This window comes from Herpailurus yagouaroundi, unplaced genomic scaffold (assembly GCF_014898765.1).
Source record: "Herpailurus yagouaroundi ecotype Mexico unplaced genomic scaffold, PumYag 77, whole genome shotgun sequence".
Lineage (NCBI taxonomy): Eukaryota > Metazoa > Chordata > Mammalia > Carnivora > Felidae > Herpailurus > Herpailurus yagouaroundi.
This window is the reverse complement of record NW_024412388.1, coordinates 63,932,551-63,948,757: the sequence shown is the minus strand read 5'-3', so window position 1 is coordinate 63,948,757 and position 16,207 is coordinate 63,932,551. Positions and strand designations below refer to the sequence as shown.

The 16,207-nt window shown below is 38.5% G+C and overlaps 1 long non-coding RNA gene across 1 annotated transcript; it reads left to right on the top strand.

Annotated features, from left to right (window-relative positions):
• The first annotated feature begins 747 nt into the window (after positions 1-747).
• Positions 748-7,764, top strand: LOC121027333 (uncharacterized). Its single transcript, XR_005788667.1, has 3 exons — positions 748-980; positions 2,868-2,949; positions 7,474-7,764. It is a non-coding gene; the product is annotated as an uncharacterized LOC121027333 (long non-coding RNA).
• The last annotated feature ends 8,443 nt before the right edge of the window (positions 7,765-16,207 follow it).

Here is a 16,207-nt window from a genome sequence, read left to right as displayed (position 1 = left end):
CTTCTTCCCATTGTATAGACTAGGAAACAGAGGCATCAAGAGTTTAAGCCTCTTTCCCACGATCAAACCATTAGTAAGTGGTGAAGCCTGGACTCAACCTAAGCAGGCTGGTTCTTAATCACTGTTCTCTATAATCTCTCATTGCCTTAGGAGTTTAAACACCCTTCACATGGTTGTTACTACAGGCAAACATGTGCCCAACACAGCTTGTTTTATGGTTGGGAGGATCTGGCTCACTAGTGTGAGAGAATTTGCAGTGAGCATCTTTCCACAGCAGGAGGAAGGAAGCTGGATGCGTGTGATCAGGGAAGCGACTCAGCAGCCCCTTCCTTCAGTGTGAGACAATGGGAGGAAGAGCTACCAAAATCTAATGGTGCTCATCGTCTGACTATTGCTCTTTGCTGGAAACATTCCTTCTGATGTGTGTGTTCATTAGTCCTACTACACTCAAATGTTTCTCTTTTTTCCCCCTGTGATATAGTATTACTTGGCAAAGTCAGAGACACTAAATCATATGGCAATTGTTTGGCACAACTCCTTAGATAATGCAGTTTCTCAGGGCTACCCAGGTGACAACAATGCACTCTAGCAGATGGGTACCTCCTTTCTGCTCCCATAATGCCCCGTTTCTGTTGTGCTACTGTATCTTCCTACCTGTGTGTTGCTTTTCTGTTTATCTATGTCCCTCAGAAGAAGATAAGTTCCTTGGGAGTCAGGATGATGTTTACTTATGAATCTATCACTAGCATGGCTACTGGTTGTATATTACCTTGTACCTTTTCATAGTTGCTTTTTTAGAAGATGGTTTATTTCCTCAGTTAAACTTTAATACCTTCAATGGAGAATTTTGACTAAGCTGGGCTCATTTGAAGTAAGGGGCCTGGGTTGCCCGAGAGGGGAGAAGAAGGCATTCTGAATGGAGACAACAGCACTGACACACTGTACAGAGACAGAATGAGGAGAGCACTGGTAGGAATCAGGTAAGGGAGATTAGCACTGTGATGACATAGCTGGAATTAGGGCCCACATTAGAGACAAGGTAAGAAAACAGCAAGGCTGCACTTAATGTCTAGGAAAGCAGAGAGAGCCTGTTCTCTATATGTTGTGATTTCAGCAACTCCAGAGAGGTCCCTCTGATTGTAGTAAATGCCCCCTCAATCTCATTGATGCCTATAATTAAAGCTTTTTAAGTTATAAAGCTGGTTAAATTCTAAAGGGGATTGGTAAAAAGAGCACAATAATTCTTAGAAGTCATTGTATCTTAATGGCTGTGAGTTTATCACATCCTCTGCTGAGAACACAAAATGTGGAGATGAAAGAACACAAGGATTTTGGATGAAGGATGGGAGGTTTCGTGGCAGAAGAAAAAGAAGGAAAAAAATATAACTAATTTCACAGTTTTGCCTGGGTTTTGCCCTAGAAATGAGACGAGGAGTCTGGGGGACAAAGTCGTTAAAAACCATTTATTCCCTAGAAGGGTAATATTTATTTACATTTTGGAAAATCTGGTTTATTACTTCCTTAGAGCTCCCTTTACCAACATTCCCCACACCCTAGGGAAAGAAACAGGCAAATCCCCCAGTGCCTGAGTCATTGAAAGTGAGTATTTTATTTTTATCCCATAGAATAAAGAAAGGAAGTATGTTCAAGTGATTTCTACTCTTTCCCAGCTGCTTTTGATCTTACATTAGATTTTCCAGGAGGCCTTTTAAAAAAGGCACATCAAGGACAAACAAGTTCAAATCTGATTATTATTTCTTTTGATAATACTTATTAAAAACTGGAAAGACAGAGATGCTGTCAATTTCTCATTTTGGTTGACCTTGCCATTTTCTAACAGCATCAGCAGGAATAAAGTATATCTCTGCCAAAGGTAATATCATTTTTGCAAGAGGATATGTTGGAGAAATTAACTATCTAGTGATTTACAATTTTTTATCTTTATATCGCAAAACCAAAGAAAAGAACAGAGAATAATATTTGGTCAAATATATCTTCATTTAAAGTACATTCTGCATTCTCACTACTTAGTATTCTGAGGACCAAGGTTTGTTTGTAATAATAATTCTTTTAATAATAGAGGCCCCTTGGTGGCTCAGTCAGTTGAGTATCTACCTCTTGATTTCAGCTCAGATCATGATTCCAGGTTCGTGGGATTGAGCCCCATGTTGGCCTTGATGCTAATGTGGAGCCTACTTAAGATTCTCTCTCTCTCTCTCTCTCTCTCTCTCTCTCTCTCTCTCTCTCCCTCCCTCCCTCCCTCTGCTTTCTCTCTCTCTAAGATAAATAATACTAATGCTAATACTAATAATGTTAGTCATATATGATGAATTTATATGCCAAGCACAGTAATATGTGCTTTTGTATTCCTTTTTTTAAAAAGTTTAATTCTCATTAAAAAATCAAGGTCTGTCTAAATTCTAAGTCCTGTTCTCTTTTTTAAGAACCATGCTTTGGGTAGTCAGACCTGGGTTAGAACAGAGTCTATACCATTTATCCATTGTACATGACAAGAAAGTTACATCACCTCTCTCTTTTGCCTCATCTAAAAAGCAGGATGGTCATGGAACCTACTACAAAGGTGTGATGATTAGTTTTATATGCCAACTTGACTGGGCCACAGATGCTCAGATATTTGGTGAAACATTATTGTGGGTACGTCTATGAGGTTGTTTTTAGATGAGATTAACATTTTAATCAGTAAACTGAGTAAAGCGGATTGCCCTCCCTAACGTGAATGGGCTTTGTCCCACCAGTTGAAAGCCCAAATAGAATAAAAAAATTGACTCTCTCCTAAGTGAGAAAGAATTCCTTCTGCCTCCCTCCCTGCCTTTGAATTGGGACATCAGCTTCTTTCCTGCCTTCAGATTCACACTGAAACATCAGATCTCCTGGGTCTTCAGTTTGCCACCTCTGCAGATACTGGGACTTGCCTGCCTTCATACTCATGTGAGTTAATCCCTTATGATGCACCTCATATATATATATATATATATATATATATATATATATATATCTTTCTTATTGGTTCTGCTTCTCTGAAGAACCCTAATACAAGAGGGTAGTGAGATCTAAATGAGGCAATGAAATATTTCCTAGGTACAGCACCTAGCACATAGTACCACAAACCACTATGCAACTGCCTCTCGTGTAATAGTTGTAATACATAAGTTGGTTTAAATGCTCTATGAAGAGGAAATATTCCAGGATTGTTCTCCTGGACTCAAAACACAGAATGAATATGATAGCATTGATCATCTTTGCTTATCATTCATTTCATGTGCCTTTGTTGGTTGAATTATTTATTTTAAAGAAACTATAGATTGGCTCATTTTAAGATCTATCTTGGGTTAGTTATGAAATCAATGCTATCAAAGTTGGCTTATTACAGTGTCAGAAATTTAGCAGCCAACTATCTCTTTTTTTTCTTGACTTTGCTCATAGCTCCTTTATCTTTTAAAGCTGAATTTTTCTGAAAGAAAGAGAGTCTTTGAGACAAACAGCAGTTCAATAAATAAGCTATTCAATCAATACAGTGATACTAACCTATATCATAAGAGTGACAGGATAATTACTGTCTATAAAATATTACTGTGAAAGGTATGCAATCAGAGCATACAGACAGAACATGATGTAAGTGGTTTTAAATGACCTGCTCCCAAAATGAATCTTGCAAGAAAAAAAAAAAAAAAAAAAGAAGAGTAGACAGAGGGGTCCTCGCAAGAGCAATGAACAAATTGGATATGGTAAGTTTCCTTCAGAACCTCAATTCAGTTCATTATGTATTCCACACTTATTTTGTGCCAGGCACTGTGCTTGGCACTGGGCATATAAAGGCGAGTGAGACATGCCCTCTGCCCTCAAGGAGACCTCCATCTAGGTTCCATTCAATGTGGAGTCCAGAGCTTAATGAAGATATGAGGAAGAAGTAGTCCGTTCATCCTGGAATATAAGGATAACACAGGCAACAACAATGGTCATGCTGATGGAGAGAAAAGGAGAAGAGGAAGGAAGAGAGGTCTTAGAAAAAAGCAAAGCACTGAAAAGATGCAAGTGCATAAAAATAGCATGATGTGTGGGGAGCCTGAGTGGCTCAGTCGGTTAAGTATCCGACTCTTGGTTTTGGCTCAGGTCATGATCTCATGGTTTTGTGAGCCCAAGCCCTTTGCCAGGCTCTGCACTGGCAGTGTGAAGTCTGCTTGGGATTCTCTGTCTCCCTCTCTCTCTCTGCCCCTCCCCCACTCATGCTGTCTCTGTCTCTCTCAAAATAAATAAATAAAATAAAAAAAAACAGTATGTGTGGGAAGCAAACAGATGCTTCTTATGATTTAAAGAGGAGACTGTTGCAGGACCAGTACAGATGTGGTAGATAGTGCTAAGATTATGGAAGGTCTTCAGTGTCATTCACAGGAATTTAGATGGGTCATAGAAATCATTCATATTAAGGCAACAGGATGATGCTGGTACAAAATACTCTGATAACACCTCATTGCTAAGAACAAAATACACCTCTTTTACCTTTCAAGTTCATTAACCTGTTGGTGCTAGACTACCCAGCATATGATTTGCTATATTGAGGTCTTCTAGCAGAAACTATTGGATAATTGTCCTCCTTTTTCATCTGTATAAAGAAATCTAAAAATGGGAGAGGGGGAAAAAGAGAGTTGGGGAAGGAATTATAGTTACATAGTTGGTCTTTTCTCCATTTTACCATTTTCCCAATGGTGAAGCAGGGTGTGGAAACAGTGATGTTCCATCTGCCTCTCTCTTTCATCCTGGGAAAAGCTGAAAGTCCCAGAAGAGCCATCAATCAGGGTGATGATCACTCTAGGTCATGGGGAAACGGCCTGTTTTCTGCCTGGAGTTTCTGAGAGCTGGCTCATAACAGAGCTGATGCAAAGCTTGCAGGGTACTCTGCAGCTCCAAAAAGGAGAAACAGAAGGTTTCCAGGCTCCTTGGTGCTGAGGATTTGGAGATGGGTTAAGAGAAATATCATTCTGACTAGGACAGCCACCCACCTAGTCAGAAACCACACACATGATGGGGCATTTGGTACACTTTCTTGAAGTGAGGCTGAAGTGAGATGGGAGCATCTTCCTCTGGGGATTCCCCTGGCCTGAAGCTACATCAGGGAAACACAGCTGAGAGTGTATATCACCTATACTAAGACCAACTGGATGACGGGGAGACTGCTTCCTACTGCACCCAGGTGGAGATATCTGCAGATATGAGCATCTCTCATGTCACCAGTATCTGAGGGAGAAGCAAAATTAGCCAACAGAAAGGAGTTCACCTCCTTATCTTTAAGGTATAGGCAATCACCTGAGTGTACTCCTCTCTCTCCCCACTCCAACCCCATTTATGCCATGAGGTGCATAAGCACATGAGATGGGGAGGAAAAAGATGGAGGAGGAGGAGGCCACATCCTTTTGTGTGTCATTCACTGACCCTACTCAGAAGGCAAAGATAGAAAATTTACTGGACATGAGACTGAGATCTTAATAGCAAGATTAGGATTCCAATCGCTGAATTGGAACTGAGATACAATTAATTGACAATTCTGTTTTCTTTCCCTTTTCTCATCTAGAGATGTGGGTTTCTGAATTGCAACCAGGTGTCATGATTAATATGGAAATAGGTATGTGGAAATGGAATGCTGCAAATGACAGACCCTAAAGTGCAGGATTGGCTCGATTAAGGAGGGGTGTGGGCAGCAGGGCTCCCCCTTGACTCTAACTGGGAAGTTGATATTCCCTGTGATGCAGCAGGACAGCTGCTGTTTATACTTGCCAGTTAACCTGTGACCTATTGTATCTTAGGATCTCAAATATGCCACCTGAGGCTTGTCTGGGCCATTGCCACTGGCTAGTGGGGATCTGGAGTTAGGGCTTCTTCTCTAGATTAGGGCAAATGCCTCTCAAAATGTGCCCTTGCAACAGAATAATTAGTAGTTGATCATGAGAAGGGAATTTTTTAATTTATTGTGGTGGCAATAAGTTTGGAGCCTTTTTATATTATATAACTGTATTTGGGGCTATGCTTTTACATGGTGCTTATTTTAATAATGCTGTTTCACTAGACAATACAGTGGACCATTTTTGAGATGACAGGAATGAATGAAAGATTTCACAGAGGAATGAAATCTCAGCCTGGGGTACATGGTAGCCTTCATCTCCAGGCTTCATCCATCTCAGAAACTTCTAGGGACAACATTAAAGGAACCTGGGGCCCAGACCCCCCCCCCCTTATATTGGCTCTTATACTGTTGTTGTAGGAAAGATTGAGAAAGGAGACCCACAAAAGGAATGAAATGGGACTTACCTAAATGCACTGCTTATCTTTCCCCTATGAAAGCCATGACCACGCTCTAGACTGACCACTAGTAGGATTAGGTCAACAAGATTAACAGGATACAAACCAAAAAAATGGGGAAATGTTCATCTTAACCCCCCTCCCTCCGCCCCAACCAACTTGTTGCACTGTGAAAAAGTGATGGCTGCTGCTATGACCTGATCAGTTTTAAGGCCATTATACTGGTCACTATACTACTGGGTAGAGCCACTTTGCTAATTAAATATCATACGATATACATGTTGGGTCATTCCTCCTTTCTTTTCTTTCACAGGCCTGGAATTATAAGAATACTACAGCTGCCCTAAGAAACCTCCCCATCATCTCTCTTTCTCTTTTTCCCTATTTTTCTTTCCTCCAACACAGATGCGGCCCTGGAGCTACTACGCTATTTGGAAAACCCTGAGGCAAGAAACTCTAGGCACTAAAGGAAATATGTCTGTCTGCTCTCCACACTTCCTTTTCTCTTCTCTCATACATTCTCCTTCCACTTTCTCTCACTGGAGTGGTTAGCTTTGGAGTGGAAGCATACCTAAGTGCTCTTTGGCCTGCTTTTGTATTATCATTCGGACCTATCTAGCTTCAGTTAAAAATTCTTCCACAAGGGCACCTGGGTGGCTCTACTGATTAAGTGTCCAACTCTTGATCTCAGATCAGGTCATGATCTTACAGGCTCATGAGTTCAAGCCACACATAGGGCTACGCACTGTCAGTGTGGAGCCTTACTAGGCTTTTCTCTCTCCCTCTCTCTCTTGGAATAAAGAAATAAACTTAAAAAAAATTTCTCCACAGACCAGGGGTTATATACTGAGGTTTGGGGTCAAACTCCGTCTTTGCTTTCATTTTAATGAGTGTGCGTGTGCATGCACATGCGTGTGCATATTCCCTTGGGGATCTTTTTGGAAGAGTTAGTGGTCAAGAACAGGATTCAGATTACAGTGGTTTTTATGTCTGCAAATTCTTTGACACTCTTCCCTTCAAAAGGTGGAGCCAAATTCCTTTCCCTTTGTGTATTGGACAGAGTGACTTGCTTGTAATGAACAGAATGTGGCAGAAATGATGGCTTGTGACTTCTGATCCTGAGTCATAAAAGGCATTGTCACTTCTACCTTGCTTTCCTAGATTGCCCACCCTGGATGAAATTGGACATCATGTCATGAGAACACATGTAGTTGATGAACAGGCTCACATTGCAAGGAATGAAAGCTTCCAACAAAGCATCCAGCATCAAGTCACAAGCACCATGAGTGAGCCACTTGGAAACAGATTCTCCAGCCTGTCAAGAAGCCTTCACATGAATGTAGCACTGGTCAAAATCTGGACTGCAACCTCCTGAGAGACCCTGAGCCAAGCCACTCCTGAGTCCCTGGCCCACAGAAATTTGAAAATAATAAATACTTATTTTTGTCATAAGCTAGTACATATTGGACAGTTTGTTACACAGCAATAGATAACTAATGATTTTAGTACTAGAAATGATATGATACTGTAATAAAAACCTAAAATGTGGGAGAGGTTTTGGAACCAAGAAGTGGGAGAAGCTGAAAGGACTTTGAGGACAGTATTAGCAGAATCTTGATGGCCTTTGAAGAGGCTACTGGTGAGGGCTTAAAAGAAAGTAAAAAAAAAAATGTTATAGGAAACTAGAGGACAGGAAATCCATGTTATGTCATAGTGGCAGAAAGCTTAACAGACACTGTTACATGCAGTTACATGGAAAGTAGAAAATGTACAGGGGATGTGGGTGGCTCAGTCAGTTAAGCATCTGACTCTTGATCTGGCTCAGGTCATGACCTCAGAGTTGAGATTCTGAACTGCGTATTGGGCTCTGCACTGACTGTGTGGGGCCTGCTTGGGATTCTGTCTCTCCCTCTCTCTCAAAATAAATAAACTTAAAAAAATTATTAAAAATTTTTTAAAAATTGAAAAAAAAAACCCCAAATATTGTATGAGTCCATTTAAACAAAAAGAAAATGTGCCAATGAACTGGATTATCTAGCTAAGGTGATCTCCAGAAACAGTTTTGAAGGTGCCACTTTTTTTTTTCTGACTGATTATAATCAAATGTGAGAGAAGAGACAGAAGTTCAGAAAAGGACTATTAAACATACAGGAACCAGGACTTGCTGGTTTTGAAAATTCCCAGCCTTTCCAGATGGCAAACAGTACTAAAGTTAAAGAAATGTCCCTACATAGGAAATCAAACCCGGGGCATTACAATAAAAACTGAAAAAGATGAAGGTGAGGGAGTGGCTATAAAATCCTTTGACTAAACCTCAAAAAGATGTAGGGAGGTGCTTTAGAGAACCTTTTAGCTAAAACACAAGGCTTGTAAGAAGCTTGAAGTCTGTTCTCTCAGCAGTCTCAGCAGAAGCCTAAGTAGAAAAGGGTGTATCTCAAAAATATTCATAGGTGTGGCTTTTGTCGATAGAATGAACCCTCAATAAGAATCACAGGAGACCCACAAGTTTTAAAAAGAATTATATGGCAGAAATACCACCAGTATGGACTGAAAGGAACAACATAGTACAAAATAAAAAAAGACCTCTGGGTTCTCAAATTTCTTGCAGGAAGCAGGCTTATAAGATTACTCAACAACAACTATAGGCTACTTTTCATGAAAAAAGGAAGCTGATTCAGAAGGTAAAACCAAGAAAACAGGGTGCAGACCAAGAAGTATAGAGAATTACTCCCAGGCCTTGATTCCCAAGTCAAGGAACTACCAACTAGTGCTCTGCTATAATATGGAATTTCCATGGATCTGTGGCTCCTTGTAAGCCTCCTGTTTTTGCCCTTTTTGAATGGGAGTATTTATGGCACTTATTCTATGCCTGCCCCATCATTGTGGGTTCACCATTTGTGGAGCAAATAACATGTCTCTTTGGTTCATAGGTCTTCATAGGTCAAGAACAACTATATTTGAGGAAATATACTTAAGGAAAGACACCAGAGGAGCCTCATCTATACCTGGATATAATATAGATGATGGGACCCTATTCTTGATTTTGGCTCAGGTCATGATCTCACGATTCATGGGATGGAGCCCTGCATCCACTCTTTCTGACAGTGCAGAGCCTGCTTGGCATTCTCTCTGCCCCTCCCCTGCTTGTATGTGGATGCATGAGTGCTCTCTCTCTCTCTCAAAATAAACATTTTTTTTTTTAAAAGCATGTCTGCAAACTCTTTAATACTTCTGTCTTCAAAACATACAGCCTGATTCCCCTCCCTTTGTATGTAGGTTGGACTTGGTGATTCTTTTTTTTTTATTTTTTTTAATGTTTATTTATTTTTGAGAGAGAGAGAGAGACAGAGTGAAAGTGGGAGGGGTAGAGAGAGAGACACACACACAGAATCTGAAGGAGGTTCCAGGCTCTGAGCTGTCAGCACAGAGCCTGACACTGGGCTCCAACCCACAAACCATGAGATCATGACCTAAGCCGAAGATGAATATAATCAACTGAGCCACCCAGGCACTCCATTGGTGATTCATTTCTAATCAACAGAATATGGACTTCTGCTACCTATTGAAATTTGTTCCACAGCAATAGACAAATCTTCTAAAGTAGTGTCATAATACTATTCCTAAATATCTCTAACTAAAAATCAGAATTTTGCATCACTGAAAGCACATTTCACACTAAAGTCTTCATTCATTTGAGACAACTCATACATGATCCCCTCTCTGTAATACTTTATTTCTCCTCTCTATACCCACAATTTTGTTGTTGAGATCGCTTCTATGTCATCTCCCAGAATAATATGATGATTTCTTGAGAATAGGAGCCATTTTCTACATAACCATGGTACTTTGCATACAGGTGACTGAAATTGTTTATTATCCAAATAAATGAAATCCAAAACAGATACTACACACTTAAAAATTACAAGTTAATAAGAGAAGAATGACTTTTACATAACAGGTATGTCATAAATACTGGTTGTATGATTGATAAATGAACTGATAAATGAAATGTTTACAGCAAAAAAATGTTAGAAAAGAATGCAAGAATATAGAGGTTTGTTCAACTGCATAAAACTAGCCCTGAAGCCAGGAACTAAATCAGTATAAAAAAAATTAGTAAGATGTTATTGAATATCTCCAAAAATACAAGATACCATAATAAGGAAGAAATGGGGATAACAGAGAAAATGAGCAAAATATATGGCTAGAAAGAATTCAAAGAAAAATGAATTCTCTTTTTTCTCTTCATTTCCAATATTATTGCTTTAGAAATGAAACACAATCATGTCTTTTTTTCTTAGTTAAAAAACATAAAAATATGATTTTGAGGTAGAAGACAGAAATTTTTCACTGAAGGAGGCTATGTATCTCCTTAATATGTTTAAACATATAAATAATAATCCTATACATTTGGATGGTGCTTTGTAAGTCATGTAGGGTTTTCACATGTTGTCTAATTTATCTTTCGCAACAACTCTGTGAAGTAGGTATTGTGGGATATTTTTTTTTCATTTGCAGATAAGGCAACTAAGGCTCAGAGAGGTTAAAGGAGTTGGTCAAGGTCACACATAAGGTAAGTGGCAGAGCCAGTACTTAAACTTAAGTCTTCTTACTACAAATCCAGCATTTTCTCGCTATATCACAATGAAAAACTGAGTTAAATACAGGGGAAAGTCAAGTCAGTTTATCAGTGAATGAATGATCTGCAAGCACAGCAATATATCCTCGCAAACCACAGCCATAAAAGCTCCATCTGGAACAAACTGCCCAATTCCAGAAATATAGGCCACATAAAAATCATACCTTACCCAAAATTAGAAGAGAAAACTCCCAACACTGCTGAATAATAGCCTAGTCTCACAGGGTGGCTTCTTTGACACTATCAAGAACTGTACTTTCATTCATTATTTTTATGTAGACTCATACTATCAAATATGTGAGCAGTAAGAAAATCTGAATAAGAGAATGATTTGAGTGGTGTGGGATAAATTATAAAGGGTGATAAACATAAACAATAGGAAATCATAATACAGATTCCAGAGGAAGACAGTAGGATATTGAAGACAGAGGGTGGGAATGACAAGATCATATGTAGAAGATAAAAGGAGAACTGTTCAAAGTCCAAAGAAACAACAAATTAAATGCACTGTATGAATTTCTATTGAATTCGTATTTCTTCAAAAGTTCTAAAAACTTATCGTAGGACTTGGAGAAATTTGCATGTAGATTAGATACCAGATGACTTAGAGATGAAATGGAGAAGAACTTAAAAAGTATGTGGTATAGGGGCACCTGGGTGGCTCAGTCAGTTAAGCATCCAACTTCAGCTCAGGTCATGATCTCATGGTTCATGAGTTTGAGCCCTGTGTCATGTGAGCTCAAGCCCTTGCATAAGGTAAGCACGAGCCCCACTTCAGGCTCTGCTCCCTCTGCCCCTCTCAGGCTCTCCCTCTCTCTGCCCCTCATGGGATTCTCTCTCTCTCTCCCTCTCTCTCTACCCCTCAGTCACTTGTGCTCTGTGTCTGTCTCTCTTTCTCTCAAAAAAAAAAAAAAAAAAGTATGTGGTATAACATACTCACTTTACAGAAGAAGAAACTAAGGCCCAGGCAATTTACAAGTGACCCGCACAAAATTATATATTTAATTAATCACAGAACACGTTTAAGCTCAGGTTTTTTCATTCCCAATACTAAGCTCTTTCCACTGATACAGACAGATGCTATACATACAAATCATGACTATTATATGGGAAAACAAAATAATTAACCACATAGGAAATAAGGAAAGAAATGCTGCTTCTTGGATATCGTTTACCATTGGGTTTTATTCACTGGTTGGAAAGGTGTGTGAGGGCTGACTAGTTCTCCGCTTGGTGAGAAGCATCTCTAATCGCAATCTTTCTGCATCCATGTATTGCCCACTGCCTTTTCAATCCTTTAGAATTAAATTCAAGAACCCCTTTTCTTCTACTTGTCTGACAATTAAAACCACAACTGAGAAACCACAGCAGAAAACACAAAGAATTCTATCTTGTCCCTCTTAATTATAAAATTGTATGCTGTCTCCCAGAGAAATACAAATGTAATGAAATGCTGGAACAAGGACAAAGATGTACAATAATCCACAGCTTAAAACTTTTGTGGTCTGAGTCCATTATTGTTGTTCTATCTCCCTCCACAGCTGATTTTCAATTCTTTTCAATACTGAGGGAATAGTCATATGTACATGAATACATACCCAAAATGATAGACTTATCCAAACATAGGTAGACAAAAAAAAAAAAAAAAAAAAAAAAAAGCCTACCACAATCAACAAAATTCTAATTTATTTCCATTCCATTAGGAAGCTAGAGCTGTGGATATACTTGTTTGTGGGTTACTGGCTTGCATTTCTGTTCACTTGCTTGCTTGTTTTCAAAGAGAAAGTTTTTTGTTCCTCCATTTGTTGACAATTGTTAGAAATACATGCATATGATCAGTTCTCACTTATGCACTGAAATGACAAGAATTGGCAAAATTCAACGATATTTCATGAAAGAACGTACGTGTAATATATACTTACAAAACACTTTTTGACCAAATATTTTATTTTTAAAACAAAATTAGCTTTAAGAAAGCATCCAAACTTATCAGTTTCATTTTATGTTCCCTGCTAGATGCTTCCTAGTCAATAAATATTGGTATTTTTAAAGGTGACTAGGAGAAATAGAAAAGAAAACGAAAAGCCTAAATAATATACAGGCTTTATAACCAACTCTCAGAAGGGATAGTCATAGATCTGCAAATATCTGCAAATATTTAAACTTCCCATTTATCTCAGAAATCTGCCCTCTGATCTAGCTTCTCATATTGAGATTGTGTCCCAGGTATAAAGAATTGATATGCCCAGTCAAATCACAGTTCTTAGCTGTATTATTGAGATGAAAAATATCAAAACAATAGCCATATAGGAACACTGGGTGATGGAACTAAAATACAGGAAAGTTTTATTATTTTGGAGAAAGTTTAAGTATAAAGTTTAAAGCTAGCTAGAGATAGTGGATTTGCCCAAAACCAATTTTCAGAAAGTAATAATGAAAAGATAGTGATGCTTTAGGATCTAGTGGAACCCAGGAAGAATTTCCATAAAGCAAAATGCAGCTGGGGTCCTGAGGCAGCAAAATTGAATAAGCAAAACACTATAAAATAATTAGACCCAATTCTACTTTTGTGTCCCTGCACAAAATGGTATCTTTGACAATGAAAAGGACATGCTATCTCTGATGATGTAAAGGTAGGACTCTCTCTGCACATCTCTACACTTCCCTTCACTGCAGTGAAGATCCACAAGAGAGGGATCACAGCTGTTTTACCCTTTTTATTCCCAAGGCCTAGTACATTGACGAGTGGTTGGCATTCAATACATACTGGGCGAATAAAAAATGAAGTGAAGGGCATACTTAAGAAGATTCTTAAAATCTAGAAGAAAGAGAATTATAGGGAAAAAGTGAGACATATAATAGACGTCATTAAGAAACCAGAAATAAATTCACAGAGAAGTAATAATAGAATAATGTTTTTAATTGATGTGTTTGTGTAGATCTAAAAAGCTTACCAGGTACCAGGTAAAATTATTGAAAAAAGACTACCATCTAGACATGATTCAAAGACATTTAAAAGTTTAAAGGATGAAAACACAATCTTAAAGCATTTAGAAAGCTAAAACACAAAAGCAAACAAAAAAACATGGTCTAAAACATTTCCCCAAAACATTGGGGAAAGTCAACATGGATGATAACTATGGAGCATTCATCAAACTTTGCGAAGAAAGATTATGCAATACACAACCAAACCACTGTGTACAAAGAGAAAGATAGTTCTAATTATACAAAGATATGGAACACATACCTCTAAACTTAACCTCCCTAAAAATATTTACTTGAAAATTTACTTCAAGGTTAAGGAGAAAATTTTAAAAGTGAAATCAAGATTGAGAAAATATAAAAATACTTAGGGAGGGTATTAAAACCAATTAAATATATATTGCCTAAATAGCTTTTGAAAAGATAATGGTAGAGCATACAAAATATAAAGTAGTGAAGTAATATTTAAAGAACACATATTGGGGCGCCTGGATGGCTCAGTTGGTCGGGTGTCTGACTTTGGCTCAGGTCATGATCTCACACTCCGTGGGTTTGAGCCTTGCGTCGGGCTCTGTGCTGACAGCTTGGATCCTGGAGCCTGCTTCCGATTCTGTATCTCCCTCTCTTTATGCCCCTCCCCTGCTCTCTCTCTCTCTCTCTCTCTCTCAAAAATAAACATTAAAAAATTTTAAGGAACAAATATAAAAATAAAATTGTTACATAACATTGATAATACAGAATAGAAATAACAATAATGTGAATTTAAAACAGTACTTTGTATCACCAAAGCAATGAGTCAATAGAATATTGCTTATAAATTGGCCAATAAAATAATCTAAAGACATTTCAAAAAGCAAAAACTGAATGAATCATATTCTCAGACAAGTATATAATAAATCCAGGAATAATGTAATTCAAAAATTCAAAACACTTAAAAATATTAAAACATCATCACAAAGCAAACATAGTTCCATAACTAGGAATTTAGTAAAATATTTTCCATACTAATTAATTGAAGAAGAAAAACCATGCAGTTGAGGATGGCTCTCAGGTGCTTTCTTCCTGCAACAGACTCTCTGGCCCAAAAGAGGTCAGCTATGAAGTCCTGTGAAATCACCTCACAGAGCGGGAGCCACCTTCCACATCCCAGACCTGCTTCTTGATTGCCTATTCTTGAAATTATTAGTAAAGCTTGACACTGGGCCAGATCTTTGACTCACGTGAGTCTGATCTGACAATCTGATCCTTTGTGCTGTATCAGATTGTGGATTAGGATTTGATGCAAGGATGGCTGCCTATCCATTTGTGTAAAGTGATGAAAGCTTTGAGGCAAATTACAGATGATAATCTCACCAATGAGATTGGAGGAATTCACAGTTTGTAGGAAATGCACTTAGACCTAGGGAAAATGGCTAAGGAGATTGTCAGGGGGTGGCAGGCAGAAAGTAATAGATAACCACTATGACCAATTTAAACCTCTTCAGTGTATCAATGGCAATATGCCTCAGTGAAAATGTTTTTGCAAGCCAACCAATCAGTAGGAGGTGCTTGCTTCTGAAAGTCACCTAGTCAGGAACAGACTCCAAAAAGCTGTATCTGAATGTAATCTCACCCAAGTAGCCATGCTTCTGCAGATTATGTCAACTCAGTTATACTTCTGAAAGTCCATCAATTCTTGAACTCCTGAAAATCCTTGAGCTTCCCCAAAAGCACTATATAAAATCAACAGTCTGCTCTACTCACAGTGTCTATGTCCAACATAGCTTTCACACAGTAAGCAAGAAATTCAGCTTTCTCTTTTTATTCAGATTTTATTATGGCATCTTCATCATTTAATATTGCTGAACGTTCCCTCAAGATCATTTTGAAGACCCTCGCTTGGCAGCATTCCAAGGGACCCCTGGCCAATCGAACGACTCACTGGGTCCCTTGTGCCCAAGCTGCTTTGCCATTTGCTGCCAGGTAAGTCAACCATGATCTGCGCTCTAATTTCAGTAAGCTCTTGATGCAACATTTTCTCACTTGAGGATTTGTAACCAGCTTTGAATAAGGGAATTAAGAGTATACCTTTATATAAGGTAATGAGACCTTTTGCTATAAAGATACACATTTGATTAATATTTTAGTCATTCACTTGCTTATTCTTCCACTGCTTTTTTTCTTTGTGAGTGTGTGTGTGTGTGTGTGTGTGTGTGTGTGTGTGTGTGTGTGTGTATGTGTACAGGGTCTTACTTCTTATTTCATATGCTTTTGTTTTGTCCTACATTGTCTTAC